The sequence below is a fragment of the Ailuropoda melanoleuca genome, chromosome 3 (genome assembly GCF_002007445.2).
Source record: "Ailuropoda melanoleuca isolate Jingjing chromosome 3, ASM200744v2, whole genome shotgun sequence".
Lineage (NCBI taxonomy): Eukaryota > Metazoa > Chordata > Mammalia > Carnivora > Ursidae > Ailuropoda > Ailuropoda melanoleuca.
Window position 1 is genome coordinate 95,946,112 of NC_048220.1, and position 24,379 is coordinate 95,970,490.

Below are 24,379 nucleotides of genomic sequence, written 5' to 3' on the forward strand. Positions count from 1 at the left end.
GTTGATATTCTTCCTGTCCACCTGCCCAACCTCATGAAGGATTCATTAAGAAAAAACTATTTTTGTGAAGGTGATGCTTAATGATCATAATGTAGTCTCAGAATTCAGACATAATGTCTACTTCTTCCTCCCCTAAGAAGTTAACTTGCTTCAACCTATTAATGAAAGTAAGAGACTGATAATTAGATTCACTCCCACAAACCGCCAGACAAGCCTCTCCCCTCTCAATTGAACTACTAAGGAGAACTTAGTCTTGCTGCTTTTTCTTCCCCCAGGGTGTGTGTATGTGTATTTTTTTCCCCTCACTTGCACTGAAAGCAAGGGCGGTTCATTTATCTTAGATTGTTAAGAACCTGGTACTATGAAGAAAAATGTAGTTGTAGACTTTAACCCACTCTTTATTACAGCAGAAGTTCCTAATCCAAAACTCATGCTAATAGTTAATATGCTATAATTGTGTAATGGAAATTGCCTACTTGGAGTGATTGAGAAGCTACATAATCTCCTGTGATTCAGTTTCCGTGCCCCAACCTGCATAAAACTCCCACAATTAGGGCCAGAAGTGAAGGCTGACTTTGGAAAGATTGTGGAATTCTTCTATCTTGCCTCCCCCCTGCCCCAAGTTCTAACCCCCCACTAGAGGATCCTAAGAGCATATTTTCCAGATCTAAGGGCAATACAAACCTTGCAACAGCTGCAATTTTCATCAGCATTCAGTGAATATTGGCTACTTCTGTGGTTTATGGTAAAATTAAAAAAAAAAAAACTTTAAAGTTTCCCATCCCCATTTCAGTTCATTTTCATAAATTTATGCTACAGAAGGGATCTTGTCAGAAATCAAACCACCTCCACATTACCTTAAATATATATATACACACATACATACATGCACAAACCATATTTATCATCTTTCTACAATCATACTCATTCATTTTACATATATAAAATATATGTATGTATACGTGTGCATGTATAGATAAATAAATCACTCTATATGGTAGAAAAAAGCTGATTGCATGATTAATCTGGCTTGAGAATGAGCATGGGAGATGAAGTTTTAAGAGTAATCACTGGCATGGATTAAGCAAGTAATCTCCTCTTTTATTCCTTTAAAGCTTTATAAAGAGGAACCATTATAAAAACTGAGCCGCACGTCTGCATCAAACCTCACAGAGCCAGTCTTACGTCTGGCACTTCAATTAGCAGAACGACTTTAAACAACATTTAAATTTCTTAAACCACCCATACAGGGTATGATGGACTGGACAAAACTTCGAGGAGTTCTCAAAGTCCCTGGTGTCAGCAGAGGCCAGTTCTCTGCCAGGAAAATCCTTCTTGGGCCTCAATTCATCATTTCTCTAGAGCATTGCTGCACACCGCCTGAGAGAGTTCTCATTCTATGGCCTGAATCTCACTCGTTTAAGAAGAAAAAACAGCTCTCTGACCAAGAGATTTTCAAGTCCCTCCAGTAACTCTGAGAAAAGAATGTGGTTGGCCCCTTGGATACCAGCACTATGAAATGTTACCACCATTTAATTTGTTCATGCAAAAGTGTTAAAACAAAACAAAACAAAAAAAAAAAAACTCTCCCTCTTCTTTCCCCTCCCTCCTTCTGAGTCGGTCTGTCTTTCTCTCCCTCCCTCAGACAAATGCACCCTATTAAAGTTTCTTTAAGGGAAGGGAAAATATATTAAATCATTTGGTTCACTCGCTTATAGCAGCTCCTCATACTAACAAGTAAATAATCCAAGCATGATGGTGCTGTCTTACTGTTGTTACCATCATCTGGCAGACTAGGAGGAAAAATACATTAAGTGAAAATACAAGGGATACTTGCTTAGAAGGAAGACAACTTTCCAGAATTGCATCAATAAATCTTTTAGAATCATCATCTATTAGATGTCAAAACAACAAATGGATTATTTCATATAAAAGTATCAGTGATAGATTTTGTCATAAATTGAGGTTGCCTACTTAGCCAGAGAGAAATTTAAAAAAAAAAAAAAAAAAGTTGAGAAATTAAGAGTATATACTTCAGAATTAGAAATTACTGGTTTGCTTTCTGGATTCATCATGCCTTACCTCTAACATTTACTATTTTATGACCTGGGGCAAGTTATTTAACCTTGCTAACCTTCACAAAGTTTTCATCTTCAAAATAGAGTTAATGCTAGTATTCTTATTTTTATGTAAGGTTAGGATAATGGTTATTAAGTGCTTCACACAGAGCCTGACACATAGCCCTGAAAATAGGTCCATTATGATTACTGTTATAAAGTGACCACTGCTAGATTTATAACAGCTCCAACCATGTAATTAAAACCCGAATCCATAGATGTTGCTTTCAGGCTTCTATCTAGTATGTGCTGAGAAAAAACTAAAAACAGATGTTTTCCAGGAAGAAAAATAATGAACCCCTACATTATAAATAAATGAAGTTTTTATTCTCTAGAGTTTTCCAAGCTGAGGTCTAAATTAATGGGGCTGATGCATAATCTGGGATTGTTTCCAGATTTGTCTAAAAAAAAAAGAAAGAAAGAAAGAAAGAAAGAAAGAAAGAAAGAAAGAAAGAAAGAAAGAAAAAAGAGCCTCTCTCATTCAATGTTGGCTGTTTCTCTAGAATTCCTTGGAGTCAAGACCTCCTCATTTATAGGTAGGCTGTCTAGGAATAATGAAGTCTGATCATTACACAAGGGATTCTGTGGCATTGTCAACCCCATAAGAAGGCCTGGGCAGAAACAGATTAATAATGATTCAAGAAAACGGATTTGACAGTTGAGTGCACTGAGCACGAAGTTGAACTTCTAAAGGCACCTATCCGAATGTAACAGCCTTTACAAGTAGTTATTTCTTGTGCCCTTTAGTTTAAATAGTAATCTTACAAAAAAAGAGAACTAAAATTGAAATTACTCTTAAATTAACTTACCATAATGAAAAACATTTTTTCATAGTTTGAGTGAAAACAGTGCCAGAAAAGGTTGTAAAGGTTTTATCTTTGAAAGCTTTTTAAAAAATGCTAGAAAGCTATCTGCCTGGGACCGTTGGACCAGCAACATGGGCACTGCCAGGATATTGCTAGAAATGCAGAACCTGAGACACTTGAATCAAAATCTTTAACAAATCCTCAAGTGATTCATGTGCATAATAACATTTGAGAATCTCAGTCACAGAATGTTTAACCAGGGGTGGGGGTGGGGGGTTATAAATACAGATTCCCAGATTCCCACTTTAGCTCTTCTGAGCCTCCCTGTTGTAAATTAGATTTTTATTTTCATGTTTGCAGTTTTATGCATGATTTAAATTTATGCATGATTACAAACATGTAATAAGTTCATGTTTACAATCAGAAACAGAAGCTGATTTTATTTAGAAAAAAATGACTTAGTAAAATCAAAAGAAATATTTGATAGATGCTCCGTGAGAGTTCTCAATTATATAGAAGAATCGAAATATTTGAATTTTGGTACATAGTTTGTATGTTTGACACTGAAGATTAATCATACAGATATGGAATTTTAAATTTTAATTCATGTATTTCAGATTCCCACAAATTCAATAAAGATCTATGTTTTGTTGGGGGAAAAATCTAGTCACTTTACCATCCCAGGGTAGTATAACAGCAAACATTTGGGTGAGATATAAAAACATTTGTCTTTTCATTCAGGTATCTTAAAATCCATTGTTATTTGGCATCATAAAGACAGAATATATATATTTTTTCTTTCTCTGACATAGGTAAGTAGAAAAAAATTGAAAATCATTTATTTTTATGTTTAAACTTTTTAAATAATTAGTGTTTCATTCTTTCCTAGTTTCAGTAATATTTTGTTGGTACAAGTTTCAGTTTCATTTTATAGGTGCAATGAGTTAAATGCAGGGTATTTTATACGTCAAAATAAATCTCTCAAGATATGTAGGTCAGCAAAATGAAACCTTTTGGATCTTTTCTATTAAAAATTCCTATGCATTGGATTTTCTCCTGTGTTAATATTACCTCTACTGCATATATAACCTAAATCTCTATTCTTCCCTTTTACCACTTTCACAGAGATCCCCTCTACCCCACATTCTCATCAAGACCATAGAATCCTTTGAGAATTCTCACACTCCAAAAGCATCAGTAAGACAAGAATGTGTTGTTCCTTACGTCATCATGTTACTCAAGTTTGTTAAGTTTCAGGAACTAGGCCAAACTCCAGTCCAATTGCATGTATTGTCCTTCCTGCCTGCAATCTTTTCTTCTCTTCACCTCCCAAACCAGTATTCGGCATGGCTTATTCCTTCTTACTTTTCAACACAAGCATCACTTTCAGGTGGAGGTCATCCCTTATTGTTTTATCTTCCTTTGTCACCCACGCCACCCTTCATATGCTCTAGCCAGTCCCTTGATTGCTTCATAGCATTTGTTACCATGTCTATGTATTGATTTGTTTATTGTATGTCTCCATTACTAGACTATAAATTCCATGAGTGCGTGCTTAATTAAGATTTGTGGAAAGAAGTGTTCTTGCTAACTAGTTTTCCAAAGGTAAATAATAATACCAATGATAGCTACTTTTCAATATTCACTATGTCCTAGGAATAATTTAAGAGCTTCACATACATTCTCTCAATTCTTTAAACACTGATATTCCTATAATTATCCCCATTTTGCCAATGAAGAAAAACAATGATATTTACCAATAGTCATTTCAGTTTGCCAAAACCAAAATGTTTAGCCATTATGCTGCAAGGCTTTGAAAAAGAAATTGGGTCCAAAGGATCTGCTACTGTACATTCATCCAAAAATAAGATCATCCAAAATAAATGGTTGCTCAAGCTCATTTTCCTTTAGGACAATAAATTAGTTTATGCCTGAGCTCAATAAAAGTATGGCACCTTTAGCACAAAGTTAATAACATTCAAATTTCATAAGCTTGCTGTTACAGATACCAATAATTTGATCTCCCCATACTGAGGAATAAAAGCAGAGCTCGCAATTTAACTTGCGATAACCTGTCTCACACTCTTTCTAGGCTTGGAGAACAATGTACACTGCAGGGGCAAGGCATACATACCAACCAGTTCATTTGGAAGGATGTCCTCCAGCCACTGCAAAAAGCAGCTTTTGGTAGAAAGTGTCAAAATATATGTGTCAAAGAACACAGGGAGCTCATAATCTGATCATGGGAGGAGGGGACTCCACTCCATATTGTCCAGGAGGACTGGCAGCTCTCAAAGAACACTGAGGTATTCTTTTTTTTTTTTTTTTTTTAAGATTTTATTTCTTTGACAGAGAGACAGCCAGCGAGAGAGGGACACAAGCAGGGCGAGTGGGAGAGGAAGAAGCAGGCTCCTGGGAGAGGAAGAAACAGGCTCCCAGCAGAGGAGCCTGATGCGGGGCTCGATCCCAGAACTCCGGGATCACGCCCTGAGCCGAAGGCAGATGCTTAACGACTGCATCACCCAGGTGCCCCAACACTGAGGTATTCTGTGAACAAGAACACTGGGGCACCAATTACTCTTTCACTCAGGGTCTTTAGTGGCCTATGGGATTCTATACCTCCAGTAAGGACACGTAAGGAACCTAGGCAGAACCTGTTGGGAAAGGTGCTCTCTGCTTGTGTGTACACACGAGTGTGAATATTCAAAAAGAGGAGAGGTATAGCAATTAAGTAAAGCCCCCAGCATCAATTCTGATAGTGAATTGTCCTATTTATGATGACTTCCTTAGCTCTTACCAAGTTCAATTTTTTAATAGTAGATTGACGGCTATTAGTAAGTATGCTTATTTGATTGAGTCAATTATCAGACATATATATCCAATGTATAAATGCAAACTGTCTATTTTATTAGCAATCACCAATGACCTATATCAAATAACTGCCTGTGCGGTTTTATTAACTAAGATAAGTTTCGTTGCAAGTATAATATTCAAACCACATTGGAAGGCACTGACATATACAATCATAAAGGCTGATGTAGGATGAGCTGCACAGTGCTCCAGATAGCTTCACAACTATGCATCTGAAAACTCAGATTCTTTCTAACCCACCCTTCTCTCCTTCACAGTGTCAGCTTCAACCCAAAAATGGCTTGACTACAGTCAAGAGATCCTAACTTCTTACACCTCTATGCCTCCTTATTTACATCTAAACAGAGATAAACTCTTCCAGAAGTTCCCTCTTAAAGAAGAAAAGTCCTCAGAGAGTCTAATTTTGTGCATCATTAGCCAAATACATATGAATTCATACATATGAAATTCAAATCTATGCCTAGAGGATGACATTATGTTAATTATTTTGATCTAATTATCTATCCTACCATTAGTATCCAAGATGGAAACAGCTTCACAAAAAGCATGAGGACTTCACAGACACCCAATGAAAACTGGGATAATTAATAAAGTAAGGAGGGGAAATGTGGAAAAGCAACCACAATGCTCATTGGGGTCAAGGAGTGTGCACAGAAAAAAGCCATCAATTAGAGGTCTAGGATTATCCCTGAAGTCCATTTTCCTTGGGTTATTCACCTCACCATACTTGGGTTGTTCGTTTGTTTTAGCAATTCTTAAATAAAAGTGGGAGAATGTGGAGCAACTAGGACTCACTCATGCTGGAAGGAAAACATTGTGGGATTATCTGCTAATGATAATCACCCTCTATTTCATATCCCAAAAAGTCCATCTGTAGATTCATCTCAAAAAGAAGCACATGCAAATGTCTACTCTAAGACTTGTATAAGAATGTTTAGTTGTATTAGTAATAGATACGAGCATAAAACAGACATAACCCAAACAGATGTGAACATAACCCAGTACAATAGATTAATAAAAGATGGTATATTCATATAATATCATACAACAATACAAATTGGTGAGCTATTGCTAAATTCAGCAACGTGAATCTGAAAAAAAAAAAAAACTTGAGCAAAAGATGTTACACGGACACCCACACACACACGCTATGTTTCTGTTTATATAAAATTTAATAAAAGGCAAAATTCAACTATAGAGCTGAAAGTCAGGACAGTGGTTTCTTTGGGGGAAGAGAAAGAAGAAGAAAATGAAGGAAGGGAGGATGTTTACTAGGGTGCTAGCAATATTTTATTTCTAGTTGTGGTTGGGGGTTATATGGATTTTGTGATGATTCACTGAGCCATATTTAGGTCTTCTGTATTTTCCTACATTTTACTTCACAACAGCAACAACAACAAAGCATTTAAAAAACTAGGTTTAGGTGTGAGTGTTAAAAGTAGAACATTAGGTTCCTAAGAGCAAGAAATTGTTTCTGTCTCCAACTGTCATTTTCTGAAAATTTGCCAAGTTCCCAGCATGTAACAAGACACACAATGAATACTTTCCAAAATACTGGAAGAATCATTGAAAGTATGGGTTGTTTTTTAAAAATGTAATGTTTGTAGAAATTTACATGGAAAAATTCCCTCTCTTTAAAAAGGTACATATGTAACAATTATGGTTAATATTAAAATATGCCGCCTGTATAACATGCCATCACCCTTTTTCTCATTTGTTTGCTATAATTCTTTGTAAAAACTCCAGTAACATACACTGAAGGTATTTTTGAGTTAATAAGAAAACAAGGCCAAGATCAGCCACAGAAACCATGTGTCTATAACTGTTGGACAGAACAGAAATAAAAGTCCTGATGCTACATTGTGATAAGAAATGTCAATGGAAACAAAAATTCTTATGGTATAAATAATGATATTTACAATGATCATAATGATTATTAAACTGACAAATTCCTAATGTATCCCTTTATATATAAAATACTTTGAAGTGATTTTTTACTAAGTGATAAAAATAACATTCGGTTTCTTGTTTGTGTACATTTTGCCACAGAGTCTAGAAGCTATGGTTTCAAAACCCTGAATGATCTTGGGAAACTGAGACAACTCTCCTTGCACACTATATACTGATGTGGAATTTTTAGAAGAAAGTGGGGCCGTAACTATGTTGGTCTCATGCAACAATTTTTTTCTGTGAAGTAGCAGAACTTGGCCACTATATTTGTATTATTATTGGGCTGCAACAACATGGTGATATACTAGGCCAATACCATTTGGGGGGCTGCTCTCCCTCATTCTAGAAACACACATGGAATTTGCATAGAGTTGCTATGTTCTGACTATGGAAATCCAAGACCAACTTTAACCACAGAAATACGTAAACTATAAGCTAATATCAGAGAAGGTTGTAATTTATATGCTGTCAAGAGATATTCTAATAAGGAAATATTTTGTATCTCTTCCTTTATGTAATAACTAATCATTCCCTAGGAATGCACAATGTCCACCATATACTGAATGTTCAATGCATTATACAGACCAGTCGTTCTTATCCTGACTGCATGTTATAATTACCTAGAGAGCTTTAAAAAAATAACGGTGCTGAAGGCCTGCTTCTTAAGATACTGAATTAATTGATCTAGGATGGGACCAAGACATTGATATTCAGCTAATTCTAAGGTGCAGCCAGAATTACAAGCTAGTGCAAGAGAATGTGATAGAGCCCTTGGACTTTCTCCTAAAATAAGTATCACTTTGGTGAATACTCTCAAGCAAGTCAAATGTCACTTACTAGTGTTTCATTGTACACTGGACGTTCAGAAGAGCCTTATCCTCAAAATTAACGTCCTATTAAAATTATCCCATATCAGTGTTTCCTGAAACTTAGGACACCTGTCCCTGGTAACCAAGACAGATTCAAGCGTCACATAGGAATAGCATTGAGACACTGAAGCACATAATTTGACAATTTTTCCCTTTTGAATTTTCTTTCAATACATTCAATTATATTAAGGACAGTATCACAGTTTATTTATAACTTGTCTTTAACCACATTCTCCAACTTGTTAATCTACTTTCTAAGGAGGATATCAAGCTCACCACTTCCAGTAGAAAATAATATATAATTAACATGTGATAACATTGGACTGGTTTCATTGTATTTACTTTGCAGGTGTCTTGCACTATGAAAAGTAAAACTGATTTTCCAGATTTTATTACTTTTATTATTAAATGTATTAAGTCAAATAACTACTTTAACAAGATACTGGTTTTATGAAAAATATTAAGAAAATAAATGACCAGGTGTCACTTAGATGTGGCAAAAACAATGAAGGTGGCCAGATTTGGGAAACAACGCCTTATAGCTTTAGATTTCATGGTCCTTCAGCTACTTATTTGAGATTCTTTTGTGCAAAGCGCAGTTGCAGATGGAAAGTGTAGAAGTGTCAATGCTGACATCAGAACACCTTTGATCTACTTGATGAAACAAACACCTGAACAGCTAGAAGCAAGACACACAGAACAATGCAAGACAAAAATAAAAACGTTGTCACCTGATAGACCATGACTAATCTCTGTCTGCCATGCCTCCAACTTGATGCTAAGGTTATTTCTATCAATGTGCCTGTGCATGTAATTATGAAATCTCAATTTCTGTAGTAAGAAGGATAGTTTTCTCTAGAACACAAAACATTTTGAAGAACTGTCACAACTTTTGATCCCTCTTCTAGCAAAATTAAAAGTCACACATATAAACATGCAAAATTGGTCTCAGATTTGCAAGGAGGCCACACGTGTGAATAGGAGAAACTTTGTGTACTTTCTCCCAGAGATTAAACTGTCTCAGGTTTAGGATAGCTTAAGGGTCACTGAAAGGCAGTGTACAAAAATGAAGGCTGATTCTATTGCATGCAATATCTGCATATATTCAGATGTTTTTTTCAAATATATTCAAAATATATTAAAAATTCATATCTTTGGAGTCTGTTCTGTGAGACCAGAAAATGAAATATTTCAATTTTGTTTTAATATTCAAATGTTTGGAAACATAGAGCTAATTTATTCAGGTGGCTGATTGAATTTTCACTGTTCTGTGGAATTCTACCCACATGTATACATACATCTGAGTGACCATGATTCTAGGAAATTTTCTTCCTCTTCTTTATTTTCTAAAATTGCACTATAGTCTTTAAGTTCAAGTCAACACAAATTTCAAATCTGTCTCTGTGGTCATGGCTACTTCTAGACTACTCTTAACATTTTCATTATTTGGCTCTTCCTGCCTAAAACATGTTCTCAAAATCAAGGTTTTATTAATCACTTTAAAAAAGTTAATCAAGTCTTGTCTTATCTTTCGGCTTTCTTCCTCCTCAGTTTCCTTACCTCTGTTATATGAATAGTCCATGTTTATCTCAATGTAATATAAATTTATGTAATTGGAATTATAAATACTTCAAATCACAGAAATTTGTGTTTATTCTTTTTTATTAATGAATAACAGACCAGTTGTTGCCAGAAGTTAAGGGAGGGGGAAAGGTGTGACTACAAAAGGGTGGTAGGAGGGAGGTTTTTTTCCAGGGGGGTGGGGGGCGAGGTGGGATAGAACAAGGGCTACTGAATCACAGAATTTAAGTGTGTGTTAAAATTCATACAACTGCCTACCAATAAATGTCAATTTTGTTCTACGTTAAAAATAAAACAAAGAGCTACTATGCTGTAAACTTAAATCACTGAACTTTTGAAGATATTCTTTAAGATTTTTGTGAGATTTCCTGATACTAAAGTATGAGTCTGAGTATTTAAAAATCTCCTGGGCAGGGGGAGGGGGACGTGCCTGGGTCTGGGTGGCTCAGTCGTTGAGCATCTGCCTTTGGCTCAGGTCATGAACCCAGGGTCTGGGGATCAAGCCCCATGTGGGACGACCTACTGGACAGAGTATCTGCTTCCCCCTCTCTCTCTGATCCTCCCCCCTGCTTATGTGCTTGTGCCGTCTCTGTCAAATGAATGAAATCTTTAAAAATAAATAAATAAAAATAAATAAAAATCTTCTGGGGAGAAAGAAATTTTATTACTGAAATGGTACTGTGGATTCCTTTTAAATTGCTACATAGATGTTTGGATCTCTTTCAGCCTTTTAGATGGAATATTACCTTTCATGGCTTTGTTGTTCACAGATTAAGTTCAACAACATATTTTATGGATAGGAAATAAGTATACTTTTGTTAATGCTCTCTGAGAATCCCTTAAAATCTAAACTCAGTCATCCAAGTAATTGTTCCTAAATCATATTTATTTGTAAGAGACTGTCTTTGCCATTTCTTAGATACGAAGTACTTATCTTTATAAAAAACATACCTGTTTAAAGACATTAAATATAGTGCAATTTCATAACAATGCCATAAAGTAATTACTACACTTCAAATAATTGACATAATAGCAGAATGACTTTTGATCCCACTAAGATTTTATAGCAAAATGTAGAACAATACTATATATAACTCTAAGGAAGTTTAACATCAAAAATTTAATTAATTGTAAGGAATTGAGAATTGGTAGGTAAATTGCACCCTCACCATTCCCCAAATCATAGAGACACATGTTTTAAGAAAAAAATTGATGATATTATTATATGAGGCATTTCTCCTGACACAAACCTCTTATCTCGAAAACAATTCAAATTCTTCACTAAGGTTGCAAGGCCATGTAATAGGAAGCAGCTTTCTGCCTCCCAAATCCTATATCCTGACTTTTGATCCTTGTACACTCTCCAGCCATCTGGGCCTTCTTTTAGTTCCTAAATCACACCAAGTTCTTACTCCATTCAGGTCCCTTGCACCTGCTGTTACCTATGATGAGAACAGTCTTCATTTGAATCTTTTCATGGCCGAATTTTTTTTAATATTCATGTAACTTCAACTTCTTACCCATTAGTCAGAATGGCCTTTCCTGACCATGCTACCTAAAGCAATTCTTTTCTTTTCCCCATCACACTTTTAATTATTTCTTCAACTTTTACCTCTATTTTCAGTTTGTTTATTGTTTGTCCCTAGACTGCAAGGTCTAAGAGGATTAAGAAGATAGAAGTTTCTCTCACTGTTTCAACTCCAACCCCCACCATGCCAAACAAGTGTTAGGAATGCAACAGATATTTAATTAAGGCAGGAAGGCAGGAGACAAGGAGGAAGAAATTTGTCCACTTTGCATTTATTTTCATTCCACATTTAACATAGCACTTTAAAGCTTAACAAGAGTCGAATGACATCCCACGTTAGCCTATTTCCAGGAGAAAATGGACAGAATCACATGGATCTATGAGTTTAAAAAAATGATTGAGTGTGAAATGTACAGCTGGTTACACAATTTCCTTAAATCAGAGGCAGTAAGTGAAAAATCAATATAAAATAGAACACTGTCTATAAGTAAACTTATCAGAGTATGATTATAATATATAGTATATAGTGTTTTGCTTTAAAAGCACATCTTTATTCTAGAAAATAACTTCCACAAGAGCAACAACTAGGTTTGCCTCATTCAATGCTTTTCAGCCTCCAGCATAGTGCCAGGAACAGAGTGACTAGGAACTAAACAAAAACGTGATTCCCAAAATAAATAAGAATTAAGAAGGGCACTATTCAGATCACCTAAATCAGAGTATGTAAGCACTATGTCCCGACTTCTGTCTTATGCCCATTTTTCTGATAAATTTCATTGATACTTAAACATCTACTAAGCAACGGTTTAGGAGATTACTTGGAATCTGAAGTCCAAGAATAAAATGAAAATCTCTCCCTCCTTTTGTGATTCTCTAAAAAGCTCACTTTGATACTCATTCAGAGAAATTGAGCTGCATATGGAAATGGTAGCAGATCTACAAAAAGGAGCTCCCATCATGTGAGACCTAGGAAACACTGCTAATGGCCTGTTGACCACAAGAGTACTTGAAAAATCATATGTTTCAAGGAGTATTTGATGGCCAACACAGTCCTGGTTTATGGCACTGGTTGATTTTATTTGGTGTTTATTTTATTACATAAAAGATTCTGGTGAGGTGACCTGGTATGACTGGAAAGTTTTGTTTTGTTTTTCCCTTTCAGGAGGGCTTTATTACTGAATATTTTTTCATGTTTTCAAATATAATAATTAGCTTAGCTAAATATCATTCAATATGACTGCTCCTTTTTATTCATGAAATAGAAAAGATTTATAATAAAAACGTCTCTCAATCCTAAAACATCTCTCTGATGAAAATTCTGTATTGAAGAATTTCAAACGAATTTGAAAATTTTCGAAAGAAAATGGAAGAGAGGTAGGAAGCTCTGAAAGTAGTACTTCTAAAGGAGGTAGGAAAATGAAGCCAGCATTTGAAGGAATCTAATAAAATACAGTGTGACAGTCGAGTTGGGTCCAATGAAGGATCGGGAACTGACACTGAAGGGGTCGTCAGAGATCAGATCATGAAGGACCATATTGGGTCATCACATGCCCAGTTTGCCTGAGAAAGTTCCAATCCTGGGATCCTGACACAAGTATTAATAATTATACCCTCTTTCACTAGAAAAATGTCTCCATTTTGCATAACAAATATATGGTATATTATCTACAAGTCTAGTTAAGACAATTGGATCTTATGGTAGAAGGGGAGCTATTGCAAATGTTTAATATGGCAATAAAACAACCATATTTGTATTATAAGAAGTCATTCTGTGGTAAAACTACTTTTATTTGCAGATAACAACATTGTATATAAAAAATCATAAAGGATCTATGAGAACTACCAGAATAAGCTTTAGAACAAACACCACAGGGATATGAAATATACAAAATAAACTGCTTTCTGTAAAATAGTAATAAACATTTGGAAAATAATTTAAAAGCATATAATTTGAAATAAGACACAAAATATTTTAATAAACTTAAGAAAAATGTACAAAGTGCCTACACTGAAATACATAATAAAATAGTGAGAAAAATTTAAGAACACCTGAACATATGGAAAGATAAACCATGTCCATGGATTGGAAGACTTAACATGGTCAAATGTCAGTAATTTCTAGTTTGATTTATATGTTCAATATCATTTCAATAGACACAGCAAGACATTTTTGTTTTGTTTTGTTTTTGTAGCAGTTGAAAAATTTACTAAAAATATATAAGGACATAAAAGATGTAAAATAGACAAATCAGGTCTTGCAAAATAAGAACACCTATGGTTGTATTTCATATTCATTGCCTGGTTTCAAGATTTACTGTAAGGCTACAATGATCAAAGTCACATAGTACCGACATACAAATAATCTAGTAGCTCAATGGAATGGAATACAGATTTCAGAAATAGACCTAGACATATGTTAATAACATTTTGACAAAGTTCAAATGGATGTCAAGAGGTAAAAGAAAATCTCCTCAAAAAATGGGGCTGAAGCAACTAGATAAATGTAGGGGATAATGAATCTCATTCGCTAACATATTAAAAGAAAAAAAAATAAAACATTGAGATGGATACTAGAGCTAAAAGAGAAAGCCGTAAATACAAGCCTCTAGAAAAAATATGAAAAGATTTTTTGCAAATTTGGAGGCGGCAAATGTCTTAGGACAGAAAAAACACTAACCATAATAGAAACAATGACAAATCATACTTTAAAATTAAACATTTTGCTCGCCTAAATAAATTAGTAAATAGTAGGGGCACTTGGGTAGCTGTCGGGTGAGTGTTTGACTCTTGATTTCAGCTCAGGTCATGATCTTGAGCCCCAAATCAGGTTCTGTGCTCAGCGGGGAGTCTGCTTGAGATTCTCTCCCTCTCCTTTTGCCCCTCCCCCCTCAAGTAAAAAACTATTTTTTAAAAATAATAAATAATAAACCCAAAGACTGGAAAAGTATTTTTACTACCTCTGACAAAGGATTTTTATACAAAATTCAAAAAGTACTCCTACAAGTCAATAATAAAATCAATCAAAACAAAAAACCCTGAGGTGCACCTGGGTGGTTCAGTTGGAAAGCATCCCACTCTTGACTTAAGCTCAGGTCATGACATCAGGGTTGTGAGATCGAGCCCCACATTGGCTATATGCTAGGCATGGAAGCTGCTTAAGATTCTCTCTCCTTCTCACTCTGCCCCTCCCCCCACCTGTTCGCACACAAGAGCCCCCCACAAAACAAACAAACAAACAAACACAACAAAAAACCTGAATAGGTACGATTTTACTCCCACTATAATGGTTTAAATCCAAAAGACTTTAGTTCAGTCTCTGCAGTGTCCCCAGTGATCCTTATCTTTCTGGTATTCACACATTCACCTAAACCTTTCCCACTATGTATCAGGATTGTTCTGTGTTACTAATACCACATGGCAGTAGTGATAGTACACAATTATAAGATTTTATTACAAAAGTCTGTGGCTTCTATCTCAAGTGCTCTCTTCCTCTCCCTCCCTCTCTTTGTATCTTTCTTTTCACTCCACCTCTCCATCACCATGGAGTGGCCACCTGTGAAGGAAATGGAGATTCCTGCCAATATAGTGGTGAGCTTGAGAATGGCTTGTCCAGCACCTTCAGAGAACTAGAACCCTGTTCAACAACTTGATTACAACCTCATGAGAGGTCTTGAACCAGAATCATCCAGCTAAGTCACTCCTGGATTCCTGAGTCTCAGAAGCCTTATAAGATATGGCTTGGCTTTGGGTTTTTTTGTTTTTTTTTAATGTTTTGGATAACTGCTTATATAGAAATAGATAGCTAATGCAAAGGCAGAAAATACCTAAAGTTTTAAGGATTTGTAGCAACTTTAACTTTCATACATTAGAAAACTGTTCTGATAATTTCTTATAAAAATAAATTAATTCTACATCCCAGTAATTCCAACAAGAAAAATGAGAAAAGGGCCAAAGAAACACTTGTACAGTAATGTTCATGTCAGCTTTGTCCAAACTGCCTCAAATTATATGCATCAAGAGGAGAACGGGTAAACATGTTATTATTCATACCATGGGATTCCCAAAAATAAAAAGGAACTCAATATATGCAACATTATTGTGTCAAAAACATTATGTTTAGCAAAAGAAGCTAGACAAACTGTTAATTTTGTCAGTGTAAGCTCTAGAACAGAAAAAAAATAGTCTATTGTGAGAAAAATCACAAGTGAGACTATCAGGAGAAGCGAGGAAAAGGAGACTAGAGAGGTAGTTAACTGGAAATGAACATAAGAAAACCTGCGGGTGTGACAGAAACTAATATATATTGAAAACTGTGTGTGTGTGTGTGTGTGTGTGTGTGTGTGTGTGTGTATGCATCTGTATATAGAAGCAGTGGTTATACTACTGCATACATCTGAAAAAATTTCATCTAATTATATACCTAAATTCTGAACAGTTTATTACATCTCAATTATGTCTCTATTTAAGAAAATATTTGAGGGATGCCTGGGTGGCTCAGTTGGTTAAGTGTCTGCCTTCGGCTCAGGTCATGATCCCAGGGTCCTCCTATGGAGTCCCAAGCTCCTTGCTCAGCGGGGAGCCTGCTTCTCCCTCTGCCTGCCACTCCCTCTTCTCTCTCCCTCTCTCTCTCTCTCTCTCTGACGAATAAATAAAATCTTAAAAAAAAAAAAAAGAAAGAAAAATATTTGATAGGAGAAATGTCTCTCTGCTGTGTGGTAAATTAATAAGACAGCAAAACTGGCATCAGAAAGGTACTTTCAGTGACTGATTCAGTAACCTAGGTGACAGATGATGTTGAGTTTAATTCTATGATCAGACCTATTAGGCACAAAGAAAAACGAAGTTAGTCATGACCTTGAATAATAAAATATCAGCTTGGATTGTCTCCTTCCTTTTTACTCTCCAGATTCAACCCATTGCTTCCATTTCAAATCTAATATAGATGTTGCCATCGAGAGTAACAACACAGGTTTGCTCTGAATAATAGGTTGAGTAATTTTGCTCAGAAACTCAAAGACAGTGGTTTCACACTATCTCTGGAAAAGATCCTTATTTGCATATCATTAAGGAAGCTGTCTTGAAGAAGTTCCATGTGTCAGCATTTATTTTCTTATTATACTGGGATCTAATCTACATGTTAGAAATATTAAGTTTACAATAATGATCCAAAATGAATGACTGGTATAGGCATTCTAAAAACTTAGGTAACTTTCCCCCATTTTCTTATCTTATACAACTCAAGGTAGGGGACTGAAGAATTAGAGAATTTTTATTAAGAAACCCTCTCCTGGGGCACCTGGGTGGCTCAGTCGTTAAGTATCTGCCTTCAGCTCGGGTCATGATCCTGGGGTCCTGGGATCGAGCCCCTCATTGGGCTCCCTGCTCAGCAGAAAGCCTGCTTCTCCCTCTCCCACTCCCCCTGCTTGTGTTCCCTCTCTCGCTGTGTCTCTGTCAAATAAATAAAATCTTTAAAAAAAAAAAGAAAAAAACCGTCTCTTGTACTCTCCCAAAATTTTGATTTTAACAGGGGTGGAGAAGATAATTCTGCTTCTAGGACAATCCCCAGGAAATAATGACCTCGTACTAGTAACAAAAACAATAACAACGACAACATATAAGGAATGCTTACCATGGGTAAAGCCCTTATCATGTATCCTATCAATTACTACTCAAACTTCTGAAGAATTACTATCTTTTTTTTTCTTTTTGTATGAAAAGACAAAGGCTATATGAAGGTAACTGAGGGCCAGAAAGTAATGTTAGGGATAGGAATTTAAATTCTGGTCAAGTGTGGCTCCATAGCTTATACTCTTTAAGGACCACACTCCACTGTAGGACCTGTTTGTTGGCTTATTTGTTTTTGTTGGCAGCTATAGATGCTAAACTTAGAATGAGATACTGTTGGGAAGATAAAAAGGTTTTTCTTTCTTTTTTAAAAGACGACAAATTTCAGGGAAAATAAAACGCAATTTTCATTATTTAATTAAAAAATAATTATTAAGCATTTTTAGAGGCAAAGCACTTCTCTAAAAGCCTGGGTTATATAAGTAGCCAAACTGTGTCTCTGCTTTCAGCAATCCTGGCTTCTACTGGGAGGAACAGAAAATAAAAAGTAGAAATAATAAACCAGTAGGCAACATAGTATAAAATTATCCACTTAATTACAAAAGCCCAAATATAAGGAAGGATAAAACATAGATGAGAATAAGTGAAATTGTGAGTATAAGGTTGGATGTTGTTTGCAATATTACACTGAATGTTCAGTATAGGCCTCATCGGAAGCTAATATTTGAACAAAGACTTGAAGTAGGTGAATTAGCCAGTGGGTATTTCGGAGAAATACATCGTATAGGGAACAGAATATTAAATATACTTTCCCTGTTGTTATCATAACCAATGTCTCAGAACAGGGGAAAAAAAACAGGTGAGGAGTGTTAGACTCTCATTTAGTACAAATGTGGAAGGCTGCCAAAAAGAGGCAGAACTTTCTAGAGAAGGCTAAAAACCAGTTGTGGTTTTCTTTTCTTTCATCTACCTTGTCACCACATAATTGAAGTTTAGGGATGCAATTAGAGAGGCATTCTTGTATAAGAAGTTTATTGGCCTATGAGTAGAAAGAGCTGTACAATTTCATATTCCCTCCTCCCACAGAGACACTTTTAAAAAAAAGAAGTCAAGAAATCCACTCATGGATGTCTACTGTGATGGAAAACTAACAGGCGCAATTGCTATCTTTACCCCAAATAGAAAACTTCCATACCTGCTTCTTAGTGCTCTATGATCACAAAGTAGATAGAGAACTCTTAGGTAAATAGGCCCTATATTCTCTATAATCTGAGCAGTCCAAATGACTACTATAGCCTGATTCTTTCCTGAAAGAATCTAAAGGTAATAGGCTGGTTTGAATAACACTAATAGTGATTCTGAGAAAGACCTTCACTTCCAGAATCTGACAGACAGTTCTGCTGAGTCCATCCGTCAGTCCATGCATTCTTCTTTCCTTCCTTCCTTCTCCTAAGCTAAATGGATGTCAAAAAAACAGTTATGTTGGAATCATCTTTTAAAAATTGTCTATTTAGTGAGATAACGCTAGCAGAGAATCATGGTGGATGTATTTTGGAGTGGAGCTGAGCGGTGTCATTCTGACATCAGCCATCATATAGCATGACTCGTGTCAGGGAATAGTGCAATGCTGGAGGTCCTTGAAAGTGGAAAGGAGAAAGAGGGTTATCTTCATGGAACCCATCCAACACCCCCATGAAAAAATAACTCAGGATTTAGGTATCTGTCACCCAGATAACACAATTTAAGATCTTTCTGCTCCTTTAATTATCTTCTTTCCCTCCTTCCAATCTCACAAAAAAGTCAAGAGCAACAAAATAAGAGAGAAGGAAAGGCCTAACAAAAAAGTATAGAAATAGTGTCAGACTAAAGAAATCTTAGGTTAAGCCTGATCAGAGAATAGAAGAAAAAATAAAACAAAACCCAATAGGAGATTGAAAGATGAATTTAGATGAGAGTTTAATACCTAAAAATGAGATTATTCTAAACACTCAAATGAATAGAAAATTTATGGGATTTACCCTAGATATTGTCCAGGTATGGGGAAAAGAGATTCAACAGATGAAATTTGAAAAGAAATATATTTCTAGACTAAACCTAAGTGCAGCATGTTCAATAAATCCGTTATCAGGAAATTCAGGCAGATTTTAAGTATCATCTAATAAAAGACATGAAATTGAAGATCTACAGAAATCCTTAGAAAAAATGGAAGACGTAATGGAAGCAACTATACTAAATATTAAAGTAGAAATAATATTACTACTTCAATATCTGGATAGCTCTATCTTCAGTATATATATGTATGTATATATATATATATATATGTATATATATGTATGTATATATATATACATATATGTATATATACACACACACACACACACACACACACGCCCACAGCCCTGAGTGTGGGCAGGGGGCGGGGGTGGCACAGAGGAGGATTAGAGGGACAGGCAGACTCCGCCCTGAGCATGCAGCCCCACGTGGGGCTCAATCTCAGGATCCTGAAATAATGACCTGATCCAAAATCAAGAGTCTGAGGCTTAACTGACTGAGCCACCCAGGCACTCCTATCTGCAATATGTAAATATTTATAGTTGACATTTTTAATCACCTCAATCATACAAGCAACTGCTTGATTAACTTTGGCATGTGATAATATCAAATTACACAAGCTTTAATTTTAAAGGAATATGAAGTTACAACTAGAAATTGGGGATTCATTTTCTTCTGAGAATATTTGCTTGCACATTCCTATTCTCTCTCTAGTCTCATGAGTTTGATAAGGAAGATAGCATGATAGCTGTAGGAAATGAGATATGGAGAAACTAAGGCACTAGTTCAAGTCTTCTTGAATATTAGTTGTAGAGCAGGATTAAGACTCCTACCCACATTCCTAGGGCAATAATCCAAGCTACACAAGTATAACCAGCCCTCTTCTCTCCAAAGGTAAGAAAATACTTGGATTGTTCGAGATATAAAAAGCCTCTACAGTTGACTTTACTGGGAGGGTTGTTATTCATTTCTCCCATATTCTAGAGAATAAATATCCCTTACAAGAAAATAAAAAGCCTTCTTTAAGTCACACATTAGTGGCTTAGAGTAAAAATAAGATTTAACTCCCAATCATATTAATCCCTATAGTATTATGATAAGAGTGCAAAATATGGTAATAATTCTATATCATTATAAAAATTGTATAACTCTATAGATAAAGTGCCACGTACACACTAAATAAGTAGCACTGATATAACACTCTCCACCCATTCATAAGGAAAACCATATGAATACCAAATAACATAAGAGTGGGGAAAACAAGAATGCTTTTTAAGGAAAGATCCTTTATAGTAACTGAAACCCTGCCATGAACTCAAGTTTGGTTGTAGAACCAAAGACTGTAGTGAGACAAAAATATGTCATCTGTTCCCCTTCAACCACAAGTATGTGTCATTCTAGCAAAGCCTACCTGTATTTAAACTGTGAAAATCCTGTCTTGGAATGGCTAGGAAATTATGACAGTGACAACAAGCCATAGACCTACTATCATATTTACAGCAAAGATTAAGTTAGTCTTAATTGCAATTTGAAAAATTCTTGACGTGGAAGCAAATTTTCAAGTGTGTAGGGACGCCTGCGTGGCACAGCGGTTAAGCGTCTGCCTTCGGCTCAGGGCGTGATCCCGGCGTTGTGGGATCGAGCCCCACATCAGGCTCCTCCACTATGAGCCTGCTTCTTCCTCTCCCACTCCCCCTGCTTGTGTTCCCTCTCTTGCTGGCTGTCTCTATCTCTGTCAATTAAATAAATAAAATCTTTTAAAAAAAAAATTTCAAGTGTGTAGAACACAGACCTCAATCATTAAATAGTCTGTAATTCAATTATTTTGAGAAGTTTATTCTAAATGAAGTCTAAGATATCTGAGAAACATTTCCATAACTACATTAAAAGCCAATTCTTAAATTCCTGCCTACAGTCTAAACGTCTTGTCTAGAGGGTGGTGGGCAGCTGGACTCTGAGAAACACTGGGTGATAATATTCCTTTTCTTCCCACCCCCCCCCCAGGTGGATGTTTACCTCAGGGTAGATTATTTGAAATGCTGTATCTACAACTATGCAATTAAGTATGCTGAGGAAATTATTTTTTTCTAGATAAAACCAAGTGGAGCATTTGGAAAGATAGGACAGAGTCAGGTTGTATGTAGAAATTAATTCTGTTAATTAACAGGGTTAGAGTGAAGAATCACAATATCCCCTCTACATGAAAGAACATAAAAACTATGAAAGAAATTGGTGATGGGATAAAAAACTTTAGCAGCTCACAAGAAAAGTCTCCCGATGACTTTCTGTTCAGGCAACAGCTAAGCACAGAAAATATTTATGAATCTTTAATTCGGTTTTCTTTTTTAAAATTCAGTGCTAGCAAGTCAAAGTAAGGGTTACATTGAGGATCAAAAAGTCAAATTGATCTCCACTCAATCTATCCTTGAAAAAAAAATTTTGTTATAAAAATCTTATTTTATTCTAATAGAAATGAAAATACATGTACTTTTAACACTTCCTATTTATTCTGAAAATTTTTCTGTTGTATCTCTATTTCTTCTTGTTAACATATTTTTACTGACAGAATGTAGTTACACTGAAAGAGTTTATAAAATTGTGAGATTTGTTTTAAAACCTGTATGGATGAATAGTCATACATGGAATGTATGTAGTTTGTGAATATAATTACACATTCATACGTATATGCATATTTTATTTTTTCAACCCATGTTTCCTCACATGAGTTGCATTTATTAAAGTTCTTTATAGGTATTCCTTATCCTTTGTGGTTGTATAATATGCCCATTGACATTCAAATAAAAAATTCTATATGTGAAATTGACTCATTATGCTCAGTTGAATAATGAAGTAGCAATAATCAAAGCACTTGTAAATATTAAATTTGGTGAAAAATAAACTTTTGGAAATCAGCAAAGTAAATACCACTTTTCTTCAACGTGTGGTCAAGGGTACTTGTCGAAAATGAATATTCCTGAGTTCCATGTCAGACATATGATTCAGAATCCTTCAGGAATCTCCATTTTAGCAAGTGTTCTGGTGATTCTTCTGATAGCACTATATATGAGATACAGGACAGTTTATATAACTTTGAGGTTCAGAAATTAATATTTCACACATAAGAGATATTAGCTATTAATGTCCTCACTTCAATGGTATATATCCTTCCTTGTTTTACTTTTGTATAAACACAATATAATAAATTTAATCATTTTAGTAAAGGAGAAAAACTTATTCGTTGCAGTTATGGAAAAGTCAATGAAATTTTTTTTGAATTCCTCTTCAACTTTCTAGGTGCTTCTACTGCCACTATTTACCCAAAAAGCCTCTTTTAAACTGGCTCCCAGGATCCCACATTTTCCCAGATGATTTTTGTCCTTCTTTAGAATCAGCTTTAGACATCAAAGCTTCTATTTCCATCCAGCCCTATTCAGCCAGTCAATTTTTTTTATGGGATTGCAGCAACTGAAACTCTGATCGCATTCTCTGCACTAAACTGCAATGACTCCATTCCCTCTCATTACTGAGAAAACGTGAAAATCCTATTGGAGAGTTTACATGACACATAGATTCCATTATTCAGAACTATTAACAAAGCTCATCTAGGCTAGTATGCAAAGAATTAAAAATTAAAATATATCACTAAGTTTTACTTTTTACATAATACTGGAAAAGTCATGTGGCAATGAAAAGACATCTTAAACATGATACCATTATGAATAATAAAATTACATATTTTTCATTAAAACAAGGACACTGGAGATAAATAATAATAATGTATTCATCTATTTAGCCAAAAAACTGTTTACTAAGATAGACATGAGTAGGAAGGAAAGACCTATTTCTCTATGTACTGCCTAAATTTCAATCCACAGGTTTCATAAATGCTAAGAATATGAGAATGATTTTCTATCCATAACTATCAACTCTCTAACTTCTGAAACAAATTAAGAGCTACACATAACATTAAACAGAAAAATATATATGCAAATTTTAAATAAACAATGCTTTTCCTAAGATTCCACTCAAATGTACTGCACATGAAACATTTCCAGTTAAAGGCTGTTTCCACTTTTGAGAAAATTACTTAATCTCATACTCTTAATGAAAACACATTCTATTTTAAAGTAAAAGAGAAAGGTATAAAAAGTGCTGAAAGAATTAAGCAGATCCTGTCTCTGCTTAGAAACTCAAAAAAAAAAAAGCTTTCACACCTTATTTTCCCTGGGTCTCTTCTTAATCAGAAATCTGCATCTCCCATTACCTACTCTAGAGAATGGAGGACCAGAGACGTTAACTAGAATTTTTAAAATAAATAATAGTTTAACTCCTATCCCTTTTATCTCCTTCTGTTACAACTACTACATAAGAGTGTCAACTCCCATGAAAACCTTAAGGCAATGGCTTGACTTCTTCTATAGCTAGTTTTTATCTTCTTTTTTGGGGATGGGGGTGGGGGGTATGAAAGTAATTCTCATAGAGTTTATTTCAAAATGACAGTATAAAAGAAAGCAAGAAATGTAAATATTCAGCCTCTAACTTGCCACTGGTCCTGGCTGGACATCCCGAGGAAATGTGTCTGTGTGGTGCCATGGGCTGTTTAGGTGTGTAGATAAATAATGACCTATAGGTGGAGGAATATTCCCTGATACTTCTGGTACAATGAAGTTCAAGAAAATTTAGGTGCAAAACACTTCAGAGCATACACTGGCTCAGGGTTTTGGGGAATTCATCTCCCCCCTTCCCATCTTTTCCATTTAGTGCAGCAAGGCTTTAAGGCATCAATGCATAACTTGACAATTCTGGCTTAACATTCACCTGGTTCAGCTTATTTTTTCAACATTGCAGCAAGACCAAGTCTTTTCTAGTCATATACCCTCTATGCATTCATCAACTACATTCTCACCCCATGCCCCCTCCCATCTTCAAGGAGGGGGTAGGGAAATCAGAACAGGGCTCCCAGAGGTCATTTGTGCTCCTTGGCTCCTTTGGCCTTCCGCCTGTACTATAGGGATGTTCTGCATACAATTAGAAATCCTA

At 35.5% G+C, this 24,379-nt stretch overlaps 1 protein-coding gene across 2 annotated transcripts in view; it reads right to left on the reverse strand.

The window, feature by feature from the left end:
* The window catches only part of GABRG2 (gamma-aminobutyric acid type A receptor subunit gamma2), a 96,870-nt gene that overhangs the window by 71,304 nt on the left and 1,187 nt on the right, over positions 1-24,379 (reverse strand). The window lies entirely within an intron of this gene.